The sequence below is a fragment of the Antennarius striatus genome, chromosome 21 (genome assembly GCF_040054535.1).
Source record: "Antennarius striatus isolate MH-2024 chromosome 21, ASM4005453v1, whole genome shotgun sequence".
NCBI classification, from domain to species: Eukaryota; Metazoa; Chordata; class Actinopteri; order Lophiiformes; family Antennariidae; genus Antennarius; species Antennarius striatus.
The window spans coordinates 8730771-8751866 of NC_090796.1; the positions used below are offsets into that span (position 1 = coordinate 8730771).

The following is a 21096-nucleotide window of genomic DNA, read 5'->3' on the forward strand; positions in this document are numbered from 1 at the left end:
TAACTTGTACAAGGAATACTGTACTCTTCCTGACTTTTTAAATTATCCCTCATTTTTGTTTATTGATTATTAATTTTCTCTGTTAACTGTGTCTTTAGACTATAGTGCATTTGAACTCCCAGTCTCCACTTCGCCCCTCCCTTCTCCCACTCACAAACAACTTCACTCCCTCTCTACTGCTTCAATCTCTTTCCCTTTGCTGCCCACTTCTGCCTCTCCCTCTCAGAGGCAGATGAGCCAGGTGATAGCGACACAGCCTGCTGTATGCCAGTTACCACGGTGATGACAGCTGCCAGCCCAGGTGCACACGCAGGTGGGAAGGCTTGGAATGTGAATGTGTGTGTCTCTTTGTATGTGTGTGTGTGTGTGTGTGTATCTGTGTAAAAGAGAGAGAGAGATGTCTGACACTAGTGTCTGTGTGTATGCATGCTTCAGTGTGTGTGACCGACCTGGGATGGGGGTGGGGTGCCAGTGAGGACACAGGTGTGTTAGTGATTGTGGGAGCGTGGGAGAACGCTGGGAAACAAGCAGAGAGAGGAGAGCAGCGGTGGGGGGATAACCTGACCCTTGACCCTCTTCATCATCTGGGCAGTTTGCAGGATCCATCTGCAGCAACTCGGATGTACCTCAACGTCTGCTTATTGTCTAGATGTTTCAGCGTCAGTCAGTGCTCGTGAGCCTCAATACGCATAATTGAGTCAAGACATGAAATCATCAGAGGGCCTTGTTAGCGCTCGGATGACATCATCTTGTTAAAGCGGAGGGGGTTGTCAAATAAAACAAGATTGTGAGATGAGCTAGAAAGATGGTGAGTAAAAATCTTGAGCGTTCCCACACTGTTGACACTTTTTTTGCCGGTTCATTGATGGTTCGGGTGCCATTGAGTCATCACAGCGAAGCACATTCCTCCTGTGATGCACCTGTGAGACGAGCACAGATGATCCAACGGCCATCCCTTCAAACAGACTCTTTCATTTTTCCTTTCCTTTCTTTTTCTCTCTTTCACTCCTTCTGCCTCTCCTGGGAACATTCCAATGCCCCCCCCCTCCCCTCTTCATCTCCTTTCCCTGGGCTCCTTTCGTTCCTTCTCTTGAGAGCGGGAGGCTGCGTTGCCATCACTCACCACTTGGTGATAACCGGCACAAAGGGGGCCTTGGTGGCCTTGGCTGCGGCCGCTCGAGGTGCACCGCCACTGGGTGTAGAGAGGAGGAAAGTCCCCCACCTCTCCAGTCCTCCATCGTCCCCAAGTCGTCAGATGATGAAAACTCTGTCAGTGGGGATTAGGAAGGAGTGGTGTGCATCGACGGAGAGAATAACAGTGATAAAAGCGGTGCCGCTGCACCTCTGTGAGCCCATCCCTCTTTCAACTTACACACTGTTTTTCACTTTAGACCAATTTTGAGATTCCAAAGCTTTTCATGCTGCTTTCAAGTTGCCAAACTGCTGTTAAGCCTGATTTGTCTTTTTTTTAATGTGGAGCAAGTTAAACAGGCTTCTATATGCACCCTGCTAGTGCATTGTGAAATTCAGATCAATTATACAGCTGTATATATATGTACCTATAAATCTGTATTTGTACAGTACAAATATAGTCAGGGTGAAAATAAAACTAAATCTTTATTGACTGACAGTGCGTTCTCAACTTGTGTGAATAACATTTAAAAAATTATGTTGTAGCTGATGAATGAGGGCTTCACAGCCACTTTGTGCAGTTGGGAGGTGGCAGAGAAGGTAATGAGGCATTCTTTTTATGTAATGCATGCTGCCTACCAATACAGTACATGCCATTAATAAATTAAGTATGCCATTAACAGGAGCATGCTCACATCGTAATGTAATGCATGTTCTTTGCATCACAAGGTTTTATCGATTGTGTTACTGATCTCTCTCACACATCCGTATCTCAGCTGCCAAATTATATTTTTAAATTACAAGTCTTAATGAAAATATCCTCTCCCACTCCATGTAACATTTAATAGTATGTTAGCCAGTGCTTAGAGAGCACAATGACCTTCCAAGGGAGCTTATTTTCCTCGTGAGGTTAACCCTGTGAAGCTCACTTCTTAATACAGTTTCTGGTCACACACAGTCTGTGTGGCATATTTTCCTTTTCAAATAAATAATCTGTAATTGAGCTCTCCTTCAGATGAGACTAATGCACTGATTTCTTATCTCTAAAATGATCCTAAGTATATTTTATGGTAAAGACATATTATAACACATAATAATAGAAAATATTAAACATACAAAGCAAATCACAGATTAGTCATCAATAAAAAGATTGAAAAGAATCAGTACATTCTGGTCTGATTGAACAAATGCATTGATCTTTCTATGTATACACAAAAATTCTTGATAAAGACGTTAACATCCAGGAATTTCTCAATAATTAAAATTAATAAATTCACTACATACTCATTTTGACGTCATACCTGGGAAGATCAGAATGTTAATATGCCATTCAGTCCAGATAACGATGGCGGGAATGATAAGAGTTTAACACTATCGGATTGTGGCATGGAGGCATTAAGTTGGGGGCTGGGGGGCGTTTTAATTCTCAGGCTGGCACAACAGTTTCACTTCATGGTGAGAGAAAATCGACGCTGAGAAGGATGGTGGGAGGGTACAAGCTACAAAATTGATTTCATGCCGGAGTCAGACACTACCCCAAGGAAGGAATAATATGTTTGTGTTGTCTTTGGCTGGGGTTGTGTGTATGTGTGGAAGACAGTGAGTGTAAGAGAGTCCAAAGTGAATTCTGAGGAGCACACAATGGCAGGAGGAGAGAGAGAGAGATGGAAAAAAGAGGGAGAGACCGACATCAAAGAAACTGGATCTGCATGTGAAAAAGCACTATGCTATTTTGTTGTTGACATGGGCACCACACAGTGAAACATTAACAGGAGTCTGTTGTTTGCTCATAGTCTACACAACTTCCCAGATTATGCATTAATTGAAATATATTTTCAATGAGATTGCAAAGAGTATTCTTCACTAATTGTGCCAGTTTAAAACTGAAGCAGGAGTTATAGAACACTAACACAAGATATGATAAACGTGTTTCCATGAGCACAAAGAAAACTAAACTGAAACAAATTCAAATATTTATTATCCCTTCTGCCAGTTCACGCTTCAAACTTTTTCGGCCATGTGGGCCTTGAAATGGCCACCCTCTGGTCCCCAGCCCCAGACCCACTGGACTGAGCTATTGCTGCCCTGATAGTGTGTGTTTCCATTTATATAAAACACATGCAGTGGACTAGCAGTGATTTGTATTACCTGCCAAATAGTGAGACCTTGAGAAATAGATCCAATCACCTGGGACACAAACCATTTAATATTCATTTGAAATGCAAGCTGTTTTCTCCTTTTAATATCTCTCATTTACATAAATGATTGGACGTCTCCTCCTATCCACATGCATGCATGAACGCATTTTTAAGACTCTTTCGAACTAGTCTGTTCCACAGACCACAGATTTACTTCATACACCTGTTGTGAACTTTCTCCTTTCCTCTACACTTCAACTTAAATCCATCCTTCCATCTCTTCCTGTCTCTCTGCATTCTCTCTCTTTCCTCTGTCCTATCCCCTCTTCTTGGCATCGACGGCAGCATCGCTTTTAAGGCGCATGTCAAGGGAACTGTCTGCCGCTTTCAAAGGCCTTTGTGTCAGGCCTTTCTTCCCCTTAATTTGGTTTCCCCCAAACACTTTCCCATAGCGTGGTCGTCTCGCCCCCTTTTCTCCCAGCTACCCCTCTCCTCTTCCCTCCCTCCTTCCCACTCCTCTAACTGTCCTTAATCCATTTTTACTGAAGACAGCATGTTAAAAGCATCAGCGGACGTTCTTGTAGTGTGACATCATTCATGAAGGAGCATGTTAATATATGTGGAGGTAATAAAAATAATAATGCAAGTTTCAATCCAAGATTCAGTCACTTTCACGAAAGGCTGACTTCGACAAATGTCAAGAGGGTCTAAGAAATCATATTCCTTAAAAAACTGGAGAAAGAAATATCCGCTGCACCGCATACCTCGTAGTACCTGGCCCACCAGCGCATCCTAGGCATCTGGTTTCTGAGCCGCCGTCTTCTCATGACTTTCTTTGACCGCATAGGTTTCTTCAGGGAACTTCTTGTCATGGCAACGCTTTCCAAACAATTCTACCGTTAGTGGGGCAAGTATACGAGGGAAGACGAGCTTGAAACAAAAGAATGTATTTATTTGTTTTGGAAGACAAAGGAGATGAACGACACAGCGAAGACGAGTTAAAAGTTTGTGCGAGCAGCAGAGAGTTGGCAGGAGAAATTAATCTGGAAACAGGCGTGCAGTGCCCCTGGTGGGTGCAAGTGACGGCATTGTTCCTCACATGTGCACGCAGTGTTGCGGTGCCCTCACCTCAGGCAGACACATGTGGTTTCAATCCACCACATGCAGACAGACTCCTTCACTCTATCTGCATCTCTTTCTCCCCCTAAAGCTCTCTTGTGTCTTTTCATGTATCCCATCAGCCCTGCCTTTGCTCCCACTCCTACCTCTTTGACAGCAGTCCCACTTCTTTTCACAATACATGCTTAAATCCTTTTCATATTTCTCACATCCTTTGCCAACATCTTTTCTATATGGATTCACCTTTTGAGGAGCCCTTTCTTTTCGTCCCATTTGTCTTGCCTGAGCACATCAGACGTTGCTGTACTTGTCATCCACTCTGCGCTGACATCTTTGAATTATTTTCCTGTGGGACTTTCACAACTGTGTCACAGCGGGATGTATTACTTACCTCTCACATTCCACCACTTTGAGAGAGCCATGAAGGAGCAGCTGTCCTCTCCAGATATTTGTTTTTTTGTCTGTTTCATTGGTTAGAGATATGTCCAAAGCTACAATGGGTTAGAGAAACATGCTGTACATGCTATAAAGGTGTGTAAGATATTGTCTTATATACGCATAATTGTGTCCAAGTGTGAAGCCGATGTGATGATCTGATGCTGAGAGCTTCAGCGTGATAAAAGAGGAAACGTGTCAGAGGACTGATCCACCTCAGACATATTTCATCTGGAGACTCGAACGGCTGTTTACAGTCATGCTGACTGTTTCCACAGCTCACAGAGAAACAATGAAAAAAGCTATTTTTCGAAAGTGGTTTCAATTTTGAGAGTCAGAAGAAGACCAATGCAAACCATCTTCAAACCTCAACAAAAACAAGAAAGGTGGGCACTACGATTGAGTTTGACTCTTTGTGTCTCAGAATCAACAACAGCATCGCCTTACAGAGACTATCGGTAACTCTGTGAGACATGAGATGCGTTTTAAAACAGGTTTACCCAATTTTAAGAGGGGTGACGGTTATTGAGGGCGATGTTGTGTGAGCGTGATATGGTCAAGGTCAGATGAAGTCCTCCTGTGCACTACAAAACACCAGGGAGGCACACTACAATGGAATGATCATGATGGAGGACATTTGCTTCTTATTGACCTCCACCCTCTCGACTGGGGCCCCCAAGTCAGGCGTGGCCCGTTGCCCTGAGTAACCCCACGCAGCATCTCCACATCCCAGAGTGGTGAATAGGAGTTCACTCTCCCTCCTTCCATTGACACACACAGCTTTGTACCTTTGGCCTGAGAAGCAGGGGAGAGGTTGTTTTTGCTGTCTGAACTCAACCAACCATCAAAATGCTCACAGCTGGGACCCAGAACCATGACCTGGGACCAGAACTCCTATGACTGCCTCCTCCAGAGCGACTTCAGATGTGTCAGTGGTGCTGGTGATAAATGTGATGTAGATTTTACGGGAATCTACTTAAACAGGCTCAAGAATCCTCCTTTTCTGTAATAACTGACAGATTTTTGGGTGTGATCTTATGAACAAAGACGGTCCAGGTGTCTGCAAGAGGAAAATGAAGAGAACTTCTTGATATGATATGATATGATATGATATGATATGATATAATATGATATAGACTCTTAAAATCACCATTCAGTTTTCCACAATCTGGTGAGCCGGTGAACTCGGTAAAATTGGCCATTTATTTGGTTTCCAAATGAAAAAGGCCATCGCTTCAAAGAGATTGATTATTGCTGCCAAGCATGCATGAAATCATGAGACATATTCTGTGGAGTTTAAATTATTCCAAGTGCTGCATTTTAGAGTTTGGATCTTTCCAAATGGCTTGAGAACAAGCCGCACTCATGCACATGCAGAGACTCGCACAACAATACAGGCAGCAACACAGCCCTTTCCTTCCTTCCTTTTTTGTGTCAGGTAAGATTCAATACAGTGATACAATGAAGGTTTGTGAGTGTGTCTGGGGGGCATTAAAGGGAGGGAAGACACTGAGAGTGATCGACAGCGTTTTGATGGCTGCAGCCTGGAAACAATTTATGGGGGAGATGAATTCAATACCAATTCTTCCCAGCACGGCCATGTGTCCCGGTCAACCCGAGCTACCCCGAGAAACTCACACCTTCTGCCTGCCACCCTCCTCACCCACCTCCAAGCTTTCTAGCATGCATTAGCTGTCACTCACGGCCGCCTGTCACATTCTCCTCACGCTTGATGTGTCCGTGTTTGTGTTCACAAGAAATGTAATGTTTGAAGAGAGAAGTATTCTGGGAGTCAATCATCTCTCTGAGGAGAGTAACAGTTGATGGCCCCGCTGGAGGAATTGAGTTTCACAGTACCTGAAACTGTTTTGTCTCTGCAGACCTCAGCATGCAGGTCTAAGAATATAATTCTGCTGCAGCTTAGCTGCTGTCATGAAGTCCTGTGACAAATCCAATGGTGTATTGACATTATGGGGTAAAAATAAATAGGGGATTGTTGCGTGTAGCTGACATTTAGAGCAATGGTCTCATACTGTGTAAACCTGTCTACCATTGAGGAATCATTTGTTCTCGTTTGATCAAACAGGTCATTTGCGGTGAGGATTAAACAAAGGTTATACATAGCAATCATTGTTGGAGGTAGAACGACCCTCTCCGACTTCATCTTCTTGTAAAAGGATACTCTTCACTTTTCTGCACCACTGGCGCACATGATTGACCACAATTAGGACAATTACAGCCAAATTTAATGACTGGGACAAATTGATGACAGTGTTTATGGTACCAGCTGTCCTAATTTTCACCATTTGACTTTCATCAGCCTGGACATCACTGAATGAAGAGCAGCGACAGTTGTACAAGTAGGGTGAGCTGCAGATTGAAATGTGCTGTGCATGTAGGCCTGGACTGCATCTTTGAGTGAATGTAAGTGTTAGGGTGTGTGCATGGAGTTGAGTCACGTCCAGGGTTGATCTGTAGTCGCGACTGTGCCAGAGCTGCAGGTGTCCCTGTGTCCCGTAGATCGCAAGCTGCCTGTTTTTCCCAGGAAAATGCTTTCAACCAGAGTTGGGTTACTGCAAAGCAGCGCAGACATCTGAGAGACTCCAGGAATGTCCCTCCCCATCAAAGGGCAACATTTGGCCATTTTTATATCTGTAATTAAAAAGGGAACAATAAGAGGGAAGAGAGGGAGCAAGTGCAAAAACCGACTCATGGGAGAGTGAAAGTAGGTGAGAATAAAGGAAAGAAGAAGAAAAGAAATGCCAGCACCTGCTATGTGTGCATGAGCAGCCAAAGAGGAAATAAAGAACATGAAGACATACAATTCTACTCCTCCCCCTTTATTATTTTCATAGACTCTTTAATAAAAGGGAACAACTCCTCCCAAATCACCATTTTGCATCTGGTTACAATTGTAAGGGGAAGATTCTTGCCAAGTTAAGAGATAGAAAATGGACAAATGACCAATAACATGTCTCCTTGAAAAAAAAGTACAATCCTGTATTTATTCTTTTTACTTGATCAATGCAGCATTGATTTGGAGTCAGACACAAAAACCATAAAATACACATCAGCTAGCTTTTTACGTGATATTAATCACTCCACTTCCCAACAATCTTTTATATATGAACTTCATGTTATACAGATGAAGAGACGGCCAACTGAACCTCAGAGTGCTCACAACTCTATTGTTCTTTCCTCTAAAGGTCAGCAGTCGTCACAAAGACGATGACCTCAGCTGTTCTCACTTGGAATTGAGGAAACCATCATATGTTTAATAGAGTTTTATTTCTAAAAGTACTCTCGTGCCTTTAAAAGTACTGTGCTTCACACATTTTTTTTCTTGAAATGTGCTTACTTTTATGGGCCAGGAAAACAGTCCAAACACAAGCCGGAATGAGGCTCACAACACACACCTTGGGCTTTCTGAGGCTTGTAAAACGGGTGTTCATTGCATATTTTTCTCTCCAAGCCACCTGTGCACATTGACTATGTTTTCATCGAACGGTAGGGGGCAGCTGAGGCTCAGGAGGTACAGCAAGCATATACTGTAGTTGTCCCTGGTTGGTGGTTTTGTTCCCCAGTCCCTGAGCAATTGTGTTAACGGTTTTTGGTGGTACCTTGTAGTGTAGACTGCTACCACGGTGTGAAAGTGTGTGAATGGGCTTTGAATGGACGATCAGTCTACAGATAGAGAAATTGGCAAATACTTCTTCACTAATACATCAACATACTAAACCCAGCAACACGATAGGTTAAGGTTCGTGATGGAGCTGGCTGACTACACACTCCACGTGTTTCACGTGGAGTCACTTTGGCCTGGTCACTTAGCAAACTCTTTTTCTTATTCTCATATTCTCATCTAAATTGTTTGCATGCTCTCACTCTCCATCTCGCGTTGGCTTCCCCTCTCTCTCTGTGACTTGGGGAGCTTTCAGTCAGCACATAGCGTGCAACGGCAGTACAGCAGGCTATAAAGGTGCAGTCCAGGAGCAATAACATTGCTGGTGCAATGGTGCAATGTACCGTCGTGTGTATTTTACTGCATTACTGAAACAGTGGATGCACCTGTATTAAGCTAGAGTGTTTTTAAATCTGTCACTCTATATACATATGAGTGGTTAAAAGACCTAGCCGTCTGGTGAATGCTACTATACGTCCAGCAGAATGCAACTTCGCCTGTGACATGGTCTTCCACTGCCAGCTTCAACAGGCAGCTGCTTTCTGGCGCCCCATAAACAGAATTCCTGCCAGATTTTACAGTTCTTTCCTTTTCCTTGTTCCCTTAAACAAAATGTGAATTGGGAGGGGAGCCTCAGTCTGTTGGATTTGAACTGGAAAACATCCTGACTTGTGAAGTGCTTTCAAAAGCACCACTTTGCAAAAACAAGAGATTGACCAAGAGAAAATTATCCACATTTCTCAAAATGTTATATTTTCCAAGAAATCTTGGGAAAAGATCCACATTGTGAAAGCAGGTGGCTTGAAAAAAAACAATTATTGGGTTTTGACTGACTGAACCACCATCTTTAAATACAGGAACAAGTATTCTAATCTGACAGGTGCTACAGGTGTATGACAATGTTGCATATAAATGATTCCAACTTAAAGTACTAGCTTTAAAAACCATTTGCTGGACACAGGATTCTGGGGTAGGGCATTGATTGGCTGCTGCCCAGCTGTGATTCTACAGTGGTAGATTTTTATTGGAGTTTTTTTTGGGGGGGATGGGAGATCAGGAAGTCCCTTCAGACACTACAAAGCTTGCTCATATAAAGGGGTAATCCCCTAAATACCGATAGGGTGCAGCATATGTGGAGTCAGAGCGAGGGGAAGCACTACAACATGACCCAAACTCCCCTCCCTTAAAATATCAATGATAAAATACTAATAGACTGAGGCTACGCAGCAATTTAATTCTTTACTATAAAAACTAAAGTTAAGTCTCAGCAAGTGGATTTAAAGCATTTTTATCAACTATTTCTAATGAAACATCATCTCAATAAAGTGCAGATGAAGTGTAATGGCATCCTGACATGCAGTGTGGATTGCCAAACCCAAACCTTTTGATTCATTTTGCATGATTTCAGGTTATGAAAAGGTTCCACTGTATTGGACTCTCTGAACTGATGCCTGTGGTTTGACCCAAAGACTGTAGATACAGTTTCCACAGCTAGTGGTTCAACCTCATCCACTAATGGCAGTGTTTCTGCTACGCTCTCTCATACCAGACATGCTGACATGGTCACGCTTAGACATACAAGCCATCTAGCATAAAGCAACACAGTCGCTCCTTAATGAAGGGAGAAAAATGTTACTTTGCTTAACGAAATAATGAGGAATGTGGCTTATTTTAGTTAATGTGATTAAAATGAATGAGTGCCAATTTAATCTCTGACTTGAGTTTCTTGAACGGATCAAGACTGAAAAGAAAAAAATTCACAAAATATGAGATGTAGAAAGACAGACTTTGACCTGTTTTAGAGAGAGAGAGAGAGAGAGAGAGAGAGAGAGAGAGAGAGAGAGAGAGAGAGAGAGAGAGAGAGAGAGAGAGAGAGAGAGAGAGAGAGAGAGAGAGAGAGAGAGAGTCTGTACAGTTTTTCAGTTTGAGAGCAAATTGTTATTGAAATTTGTAAAATAATGACGTGTATTTGCAGTAGCGCTTAGAATGCATGCCAGCTTTTACTATATTTTAAAGGCCATCTATAAAAGTTATTATATTATAAAGATCAGAGTTCTTTATTAGAGGATCACAGAACCTTCAAGATTTGAAAAATTTGTGTGGACGAATGGGCAAAAATTCACACCTGAGCAATGTATGCAACTAGTTTCTCCATAGAGGTCTCTTGAAGCTGCTGTTAACAACGAAGGCTTTCACACAAAGTATTAAATACATTACATTTTAATGTGTTTAATGCTTTTTCCCTCTGTCATTCCCATTTATTACTCATAAATGAATTTATGGACATCTAAGGTTTGATTTCTTGCCTCTGTGGGTTGCATGAGTTGCTGTAGACATCTGGTGAAGATTTTATGTCAGCAGCAGCTTTACAAATACATTGAATGACAAATATATTCATGTTTTATACTTACTTTACCCATTGTATATCCAAGTAGGTGTGTCTAAGAATAAAAAATACTGAATGTGACTGTGGTGAGTTTTTGACTGCTGCAAAGAAGCCCCAGGAAGGCAAACAAACTGAATTAATCTATACTCTTAGAATAACAATATACAATACCTAAATGCGATATCAAGCAGCAGGTTCCACATGCAGCACAAAAATGGGGGAGGATATGGCAATTGTGGGAGCCCAATATTCCCTAAAATCACTAGAGGCCAAGTGAAATTGAGCCTAATTCCCTGGAATGCTGCTTCCGTCTGGACATGTCGATAAAAATAAAGCTTATTGTGATAGTGGAGGTTCGGCCCCCCGGTAGAGTAATGAAAAGAAAACTGGCAGAGCTCCCAATGGGAAAGGCTCACCTTCCACCCTGCTGGCCATAGGCTGCATATTCATATGGATACTTACCTAAAGGAGGGAAATGAGTGTGTGTATGGCTCTACGTGCACAATGTGCATTTATCTGTGTGTGTGTATGTGAGTGTCAGTTGTGCAGAATGTTAAGCTGCGCACAAACATGCACTCATCCAGTGTCAGTGGAAGGAAAAGCTTTGGAGAGAAAGTGAATGAGCGGTTTGGAACTGCGACATATATTTAAGTGACTGTGCCGGTGTGTGTGTGTGTGTGTGTGTGTGTGTGTGTGTGTGTGTGTGTGTGTGTGTGTGTGAGTGTGTGTGTGTGTGTGTGTGTGTGTGTGTGTGTGTGTGTGTGTGTGTGTGTGTGTGTGTGTGTGTGTGTGTGTGTGTGGTGAAAGCTGAAAGGAGATGAATTAGTGTTAAGACATTGTGAAATGACACCAGGATTTGTCTCACTTATGTTTTTTATAAAGAGCAGATATCAAAATCAAGACAGAGACAAACAGTCATTCAAAAACAAACAGTTTAGAGCACATGATCAGGTGCTAGGTTGGATAACAGACATGTAGCTGGCAGACGGCGTCCTGCTCTGCATGGCAAGTTTACAAGTTTACAGGTGTGTCTGTCTGAAGGGCCTTTACAAGCCCGAGGACACATTTAAGAGGGACCGGATCTGACAGGAACACATACACATTTCCATCTGAGGAGTTGAATACTAGTTTTAAATCACAACAAACCCCAAAGTTCTGTGATTAATCACAGAGATGAGAACCTCATAATGAGTTACTGCATGAAAGCCAACACTGTTTGGAGATTATATAAGGAGATTATTTTTTTCAATGGTATCGGGTTACTGACATATGGATCATGTGTAAAAGAAAATACACATTACAGTTTGGTGCAGATCTGAGTCAGTCTTGAATGCAGTCTGTTAGACTTTGATACTGCTGCATCTGAATCCAGATATTTAAAAACTAGATGATTTTCAGACTGTGAATGGACCAATGTCTTCCTTTGTTTCCAGTCCCTGTGCTAAGCTAAGCTAACCACCCTCAGGTCATACCTCTGTATTTAGCACATGCAAGAGAATGGTATCAATTTTCTCATTATGTGCCTTTTTATTGCTTGTGTCTATGGTCTGAAATGGCACTTAAGTTTCTTAAACATGATAAACAGGATAATGCAACAGAGCATGACTGATGTAATTCACAACAGGGAATAATCAGTTAAAGCTGAGATGCTTAACGTTTAATGAACCAGCATTTGCACCACATGGGAACTGTGCAACATACATACATATAAAAGTGGCTTCAGACTGTTTCTTTCTTATCAAAATAAGGTCTTTCAATGCAATAGTAAATAATTCATTATGACAATATTCAATCCTGATAATCCTTCTAAAGCTTAAATCCTAAATTAATTCAAGAAAATGGCTTAGAGTTATGATGTAGACAAAATCATCAAAATTATGATAAAATGATTTCAAATTACAAAATGAAATGTTTAAACATGAAGTGTGTTTTGTCTTTGATAACGCCTTAGTGAGTTCCATCCATTAAAGCTTATTAGAAGTGATAAATACAAATTATAGAGCTGTATCTGATCAAACTTTCATTTACTGCTTAGTTACAGCTACTTATCGCTATATTCATTTTTTATATGAAGCATTATGATATATGATCAATGAGTGTGCATGAAGGATCGATTGCTGACTCTCGTCATACTCTATGACAGTGGCTGATGTCCGGCTTCAACAACAAGAACTAACAATATGCATGCTAATATTGTCACAATGCCATGGTAGCTATCCAACAATCAGTGTGCAAAACTGAGAGTAGTAGAGGTCTGTGAGATGATTGTGTGCTCTATAACTGACAGATTCTGACAGAGGAACTACCATGGTGGTGAAAGATAATGTTAGGACAAATATACAAAGGGAGAGAGTGAAGGGAATCCCTGTGTTGCAGCCATTTGTGTGTGTGTGTTTTTTCTGGCTACCTGGTGACTGTAAATCTGATATTCGCTCCTCTTTATCCACTGATTCTAGCAAAGCTAGCCAGAAACTCTGGGAGGAGCTGCAGATTTAAGCAATATTTCTTTGTAAATTAATATAAGGAGCTGTCACATTGTTTCCACATTTGCGTTTAGTTTATGCATTTGTTATATAATCATATAGATATTTATTCTGACCTCTTAGAGCAAGATCCAGGGTTTCCTAAAGTCTGAGTGACGGAATGAGGATTCCTGGATCCAAGGCTATGATGGAGTCTCTGCTTAGTAAAACAAATGTCCTCTCAGCCGTCATGTATAATGCCAATAATCAGAGAAGTATTCCTCTGTGTTATTGGCTTACCAAGGTCACATACTTCTGTCAAGGATAAAAGCTTGAACCTGAATGACTTCAAGAAAACCTGCATATCAGTTTCGTGACATCCAGAAGTTTTACTCATTTCGATAAATTCCTAATCTACAATTTCAGCTCAACACAAACCAAAAAGATGAAACAACTTACTTAGAACCACTCATTCTTCACTGTCGGGCCTCTGTTCTTTTTTCATACCTCTCAGGTATAGAAATGAGTGCAGTACACATTTGCTACTTTCCATCTTTTGGGGGGAATGGGTATGCAGCGGGGGTATCCAGATGGCCCCTTAATTAAAACCAGACGGTGGCAATTTAAACAAAAAAAAAAAAAAAAAAAAAAGAATGGTAAAAATGAAAGGATTGTATGTGTAATGCTGAAAAATACAAAGATAGTCACCTGGATGATCACATTTGATTATACGACTTAACTTATGTTTACTGAGGCTCACAAATATGCACCAATAAAATAAAGGAAGGAAGAAGTCATACCATAATGATGTGAGCACTCTTAGTGGTGCAGTCTTCTGGGGTGCTAATTTATTTGGCAGAATTTTGCAGAAGATTAGAATAAAAGGTGGGTTCTTTTACAGTTTTGAACATCATGCCTGCAAATAAATATTAAGGTCCATTTGGCACTGAGGTAAAACTCTAATGGCTATAAGTCAGCATTAATTCACCTGAAAGCGCTCAAGTCGATCAAACTCCACAGTAGACCACACTAACCACAGCTGAGGAGTCCTAACCACAATGGTTGAAGTAGGCCTAGTGTTAGTTACGTTGTAGTTTGACACCTCCTAATGACTGTCGGTCGATCGGAGCTCACTTAAGATGTGTAATGTGACACCGCTGTTCACACCGCAAACCAACAGGTCTTCAGGGACTTCTCAAAGGCGTCTTGTAATGGACTCCCACTGAATGTCAGAATCAAGCGATGGACTGAATGAAATGAGTTGAACAGGGAGAGATGGTCTCCTATGTTGTTTCTGGCATAGAAATAATTCAATTGTTATTATGGAAGACAAAAAACAAATGTTAATCAAAACCAAAATCAGAAAGGTTCTCTAAGCAAGTACTGTTACAAATACAAGGAATGCTCTTTAACTATATTAGAGTTCCACAATAAATCATTTATGCATTTCTTTGCTTTTAAAAGATGTTTATTCTCATTCAATTTAAATCCTGGTTTCATTTGTGTAATCAGACACAACTCTGGGAGTCAGTTGCATTCCAGCAAACTTACGAAGCCCCCTTACCTGGTTTTTATTATGCTTGCTTTTCGTTTGGTACAGCCTCCCGACTCCCCTTTCCCCAATAACCCTCTCCTCACCTCAGCCTTGAAATAATAATCATAACTTTGTCATGGCACTCCTGGCACACACAGCCCCCCTGCCTCACCTTGACCATGGAGGCCCAAGAGGCTTGGACACCAAAGACAACTGTCATTTGTAGGGTTTCTCCTGCTGCAGCAAAGGGGATATAGATGTATTCATGTCTTAAGTGCTTCTTCATGCCAGTGCTCAGTTTCTGCTGTGTTTTTGATTATGCATAAAGCTGCTTGAGCTCTCTGCAAAATGGCCTGCTTGCGTCTGTGGGCTATGTAAACACCCGTGCCTTCATGTATGAACTTTAGTGTTGACTTTTCAAAGCATAGATTTGAGAAAAAAAAAGTGTGGAACCTAAAAAGTTACACGAGAGTTCAGAATGGTTTAGGGATACAAGAGGTTTATCAAAAAGTTTCTTCCATAATGTGATGCAGGGAGATTATTGATGTCCTATAGCCTGTAACAATTCTCCTGCAGCAGACATAGCTGGCATTAAAGTCTACTGAAATTATTTAAAAAACAGCAAGTGGCACATCTGGCTCCGTTACAGTCACTTTGAAGGGCTTTCCCCTGCACCCCTCTCCTCAGTGTCAGGTTTCTGGGACAGCTAGGACAGGTGCACATTCAGGTGGAGCGATACTCAAAGATCCTGTCTATTGCTCCTTACTGACAGTCCCATATCTCAAAAAAAAAAAAAATCATTGCTCTTGCATCGTGTGGTTTGTACACCTGCACTTAATCTCTTTCATAGTGTGAAGTGAAGGCCTTTGGCTTACTTCAAAGAACCTTTTTTTTTTGCATCACTTATAAATCTGAGGCCAAGTAATGTCGGCTTCACATTGCATGGTGGTAAGATTATCCACGTATGACATAAACAGTATATATTGTGAGGCAAACATGATGATCAACCAGAGTAAATTTCTAAGTAGCAATGAAAACTTGTTGAAACAGCTTCACTACTCATTAGGACTGGAACATTTTGTGTAAATCCTTGCATCAAGCTTCCTGGATGCAGCTGGTCTGTTCTGTCGTAATCATTATTTTTCCAGTAAGTCATTCAAACCCAATTAGTTACCGTTACTCGAAAATAAAAATTTACCAACAAGACACGCTGCTCCAAATCTCATCAGTGTTTTGCTAAGCATGACTCTCTCATTATGCCTGTGAGGAAAAAAAGGAAAACAGGAGAGTATCATGCCAGGACAGTTCTGTGACTGGATACTGCTCTGGCATGCTGTGTTTGTTTTGGAGTAACTTGCGGTCTTGTGGTTTGTGGTGGTAATGCTGCCCTTTGGCATTGTGTGACCGGGCTCTACAACATGCATGTACTGTCGTGCTCAAGTTGCCCTGGGCATAGCTTGGCTGCAGCCATTACCTCTCTGGAAACAGGAGTAGGGGACAGGAAGTGTGTTTTCCCCTGGTTTTACAGCACCATAACGGGTCTTAGGTCGTGTTTTCCACTGAACTGTGACATGCACTAGTAGGAATTTGTTTTTATTAAAAATGACTGATTGCAGCCTCAGCCTTATTGAATATATATTTGAGTGTTTTGCAAATTATTTCTATGTTGCCATGTCAAAGGAAGCAGCCTTGTGTGCTTTTTTTGCAGTCAAACCTTCTGGCATGTATTCTGGCTTCAGGTAGAATATAAATACAGATGAAGCCTCTTAGCCATGAAAGCCATATCTAGTCCTTAGTTGTACCTTGCAATGTGTTTCATTGGTCTGTGGGCGCAACTGCTGAGTGGCATCTGTCATCAGAGCGTGGCCTCGCTCCACGCCAAGGTGAGTTTATTTGGTTTGATATGTGGTGTGCTGCCCATATTTTCACAGGTGTGTGTGTTGTTGAACCAAGATCCTGATTCCTGCTTTCCCCTGGCGGACACAAAGCATTGGTTGTCTAGAATGTCATTTAGTGAAAAGAGCGGAGAAGAGTGACCCCCTCATCACTCCATTTGGACACATTCCCATGTAGTATATCATTTATCAAAGTCTTCCACCCTTATCTCCATTATCAATTATTACGGGTGAGTTAATGTAGCTGTACATGCATGTGAATTTTGTCAATGACAGCTAGATTGATAACTACACACTGAGGATTCTCTGGATTCAAATACAGCAGCACAGTTTGGTTTTTAATGGCTACCAGTCTGCAAATGACACATCTTTATTGAGCCAGTGAATGACTGGATGCCAAAAGCAATAGAAAAGGCACCATGGATCAAATCCGTTGCTCTCTGACTGTTTTTCAAATGACATCAACATTTTCAAGTGCAAATATCCATGGCCAATTTAGCTACGATGGAGGAATTATGGTCCAGGAGCTGTCATTAGCTGTGTCTCTTGGTTGAGAGTTCTTCTGACAGAACCACGTCCTGGTGAGCGGCTGCGGTCGGTTAACGCCAGGCGCCTGAGCTGAGGCCTTGTGGGAGAGCTTAGAGCAGGTTGCTGCCCGTAGGGAGCTTTGCTTTTTAATAACCCTCATGACACCAGTAAGAGTGGGGAAAAACCAATCACATGTCTGTAGACGTAGGGGGAAAGGCTTGGGTGTTCTTGTAACCAATATGGCATCTGCTTGGTGTAGGTGCGTTAACTTTAGGTAGGGTTTTAAACATCACTATTGCATTGCTAGTTGGATACTTGGACAGTTTCTGAACCCCTTTTCTCACAAACTGTCCGTGCTACATGAACACAGATATTCACATGTGAATAAAAAATATCACAAATAATCATAAATGCGGTTGAAATGCTGTGCTGAACTTCCTACACCATCAGATGGTGATATAATTTAAACTCATACAGCCATGGGAGCCAATGAGAAGTCCAGGCATGATATTATTACTAGTCTTTGTTGACACTCTAGACTCCCTGAGAAAGTGCATTTGCTACTCTTGACCATTCGATTCAAAGTGAAACTCACAAAAATGTGAATTGGGAGCCATTGCAGTCTGAATCCAGGGGAATGTTCACTCATTTCCTGGAGCAGTGTCGCACCAGGAAAGTAGCGACACTGCGAAATGTGAAAATGCCATATTAAAAGTTTCCACTTTTAAAAAAAAAAAGTCTGAGAATACCTTTTTAATGTAGGCGACATGTCCAAACACATACAAAAAGGTCCGTTTTCAAAATACCTGTGATTGTGTAACATGAAGAGTAACAAAAAGGACAAAAAATAGCCTAAGCATTTGCATTTTATCAGCTGAAGACTGGAAGATCGTGATGGGGGAGTTTGAGTGCCTCGGAACCCCCCCAGAGGAGCTGGAGGAGTTGTCTGGGGAGAGGGTAGTATTGGCATCCCTCTTGAGACTGTTGCCCCTGTGACCCGGCTCTGGATAAGTGGTTGAAGACGGAGGGATGATGGAATGAAAATTTATAAAACCTATTCCTTATTCTGTAAATTCATAACAGAAAGTAGTTTAATCTTTTACAACTTTCACTTTTCCTCTATATATAATGTAAAAAAAATATTTCATACATAAAATATATATAAAAGAATATATTCTTTATTCTATATTCTATATTCTTCTTTCTAAAAGCAATCTTGCACATTTTTAGTGCCTTTACTCACCCTTTCCTAAATATTCATCCTTAACTCTTAACTCGGCACTGTTTACTGTGAAATAAATAAGCAGTGTAGGCCTGAAAGTAAATATAAGCAATTATAATTACAAATAAAGTTATACATCAATGTTTTTCAAAATTAACCATTCATTCATTCAGTCATTAATTAATTCATTCACCAATTCCTTTTCTGAATTTCTAATCCTGTATCAGGTTAGGGAGTTGGAGCCTGTCCCAGCTGACACTGGGCGGGAGGGTACGCCTTGGACATGTCTCTGGCAGCGGGCCTTTGAATGTGGTCATTCAAATCAGCCTGTCGGAGGTCATGCCGCGGGGAATCGAACCTGAGACTCCTCTGACTGTCATAAACACAAACAACACCCACTGGCATGGAAAGGTTGGTAGACACAAGACCACAAAGCAAGAGTCTTGGATCTTGGATCTAGAAAAGGAATCATGACACTGAATCATGCCTGGAAAGGTCCTGCTGGGCGGTGGAGTGATGTCTCAGACTCATCACTGTTATCTGTAGAGGAAAAGACCCTCGTCGTCACAAAACCACTGAGCCCACTATCTACATGTCACTAGCCGTCATGCCCGCTGCTTACTCTTCACACTTAGCTGCCATCCAGTCATGTGGTCTCTATTCTTCATGTCACTCTCTAATCACTCTCTCTCGACCTTTCTTTCTCTCCCCCCGTTTACAGTCTCCTTTTCTAAACCCCTCACTTCTCGTTCTCTCAGCCCGTCTTCACAGATAAGTAGTCATCCCTCACCTTTCACATAACATCACATGGTAGCAATCAGAGTGGGCTTTGGCAGACAAATTAGGGCAGTTAATGTAGACCGGAGATCAGTGCAGAGGCGGGGAAGCTGGTGCTAAATGCCAACAGATGGGGCCTGAAGTGGACTGGTTTGGTCTAACACAGTGCAATACAGTATAGCCTGGGGTGTGGAGCTGACAGAAAGCCCAAACTTAGAGGAAAGAGGAGCATTCTCACCAAATCAAACTTTTTATTAGTGGGAAATGGGGAGACTTCAGAGCACGGAAACATCCAGAGAGAGAAGAAAGCAGCTCATTTCACTCCAGAAAGGAAGGAAAGTTTCTCTTTTTTTTTTATTGGAAAAAATGATTAAACCTGGGTGTTATCTGGGATCACATTCGATCCAATGTTTTTTCCACCTTTTTTTTTTATTTTAAATGCTCTAAAGACATTCAGTCAACACCATACCTTCCTGGCAGTTGAGGACAAAGCATGTTCCTCTCTGCGCATTTATAAAGAAACGGCATGTATTCCAGTAAGTGAGTCAGATTTTTTTAAACAAATCTTTCCACTCGCTCACCGCTGAATTATGCATTTTTAATTAAATGTTTGGCCGAGATGTCTGGCATAACTTAAAGCCAATTCAGCATATATATATTCTTTCAATGTCACATTTTCACCAATCACTCTGTCACCAGCTGTAAAATTTGAGTGCATAATTCTTTCTGACTTCTAATTATTCCGACTACATTTCCTCTATTTAACATCATCATGCGTTGCTCTGTGGGGCTTTTTATCATGATTAAATTCCAGTTAGCCTTGTTTGATGAAGTGAATGTCAGTATGCATGACTAATGACCGACTCTATGCTACGTCTAAGATGTTTTTTTTTTTACATCTTCTTTCCTCAGAGTCCATTTGTATCCATATCCAGCCTTCAACCTAAATCGAAAAAGTGTGATCTGAACAACGTCACCCGATCAGATGGAGGATTTAATGCAGCGCTGCAACATCATGATGAAAGTGTGTTTTAGGCATTATTAAAAGAGTTTGTGTTCATGTTGAAATGAACTTGCTGCGTAGCCCTACGCTCTACACTGTAATCATTGAAGAAAATATATGGAATTCATTAATAAATTAGTGAGAAACCACATGTACAGAAAATTTAAGTGCATTATCTATATTCATTCATCTGCACACAATCAACTTTTGTGATTACCTGAATACACGGGCTCCTTTTGTGTGTGTGTGCGCGCGCCCACACACACACACACACACACACACACACACACACACACACACACACACACACACACACACACACACACACACACACACACACACACACACACATTCCTCTTAAGTTACTGGCTTTGAAGAGGCAGATTCATCCCCATTTTCAACAGTACCCAATCAAACACAAAACTGAGGGGTGGATTAGGACCAGGCTTGTGCTGCACAATACTCCTATCAGGGACCACACTGGTTTTAAATTACCCTCTACTTCTTACTCATTTTCAATCACTCACTGACCCAATAAAGTTTGTTTCTACAATAAAATAGACCAACAAAGGAACAATGAATACCAATTTTGTTCAACAGCAGTCATTAACGTCGTCAACAGTGAGTATTTGTGTCTGGGAAACTATCCATTGTATCCTGAATCTGATTGGATCTGATTTGCGGGTTTCAAGTTTGAACGGTCACAAATGAGAAAAAGACATTTACTATAGGATGACATAACAAGTTGTTTTTTTGTTTTTTTTTACTTAGATGGAAAAATGTA

At 41.4% G+C, this 21096-nt stretch overlaps 1 long non-coding RNA gene across 1 annotated transcript; it reads left to right on the forward strand.

Moving 5' to 3' along the window:
* The first annotated feature begins 204 nt into the window (after nt 1–204).
* On the forward strand, nt 205–20453 carry LOC137588948 (uncharacterized). Its single transcript, XR_011034110.1, has 3 exons — nt 205–313; nt 18760–18943; nt 20222–20453. It is a non-coding gene; the product is annotated as an uncharacterized lncRNA (long non-coding RNA).
* Nucleotides 20454–21096: the final 643 nt, after the last annotated feature.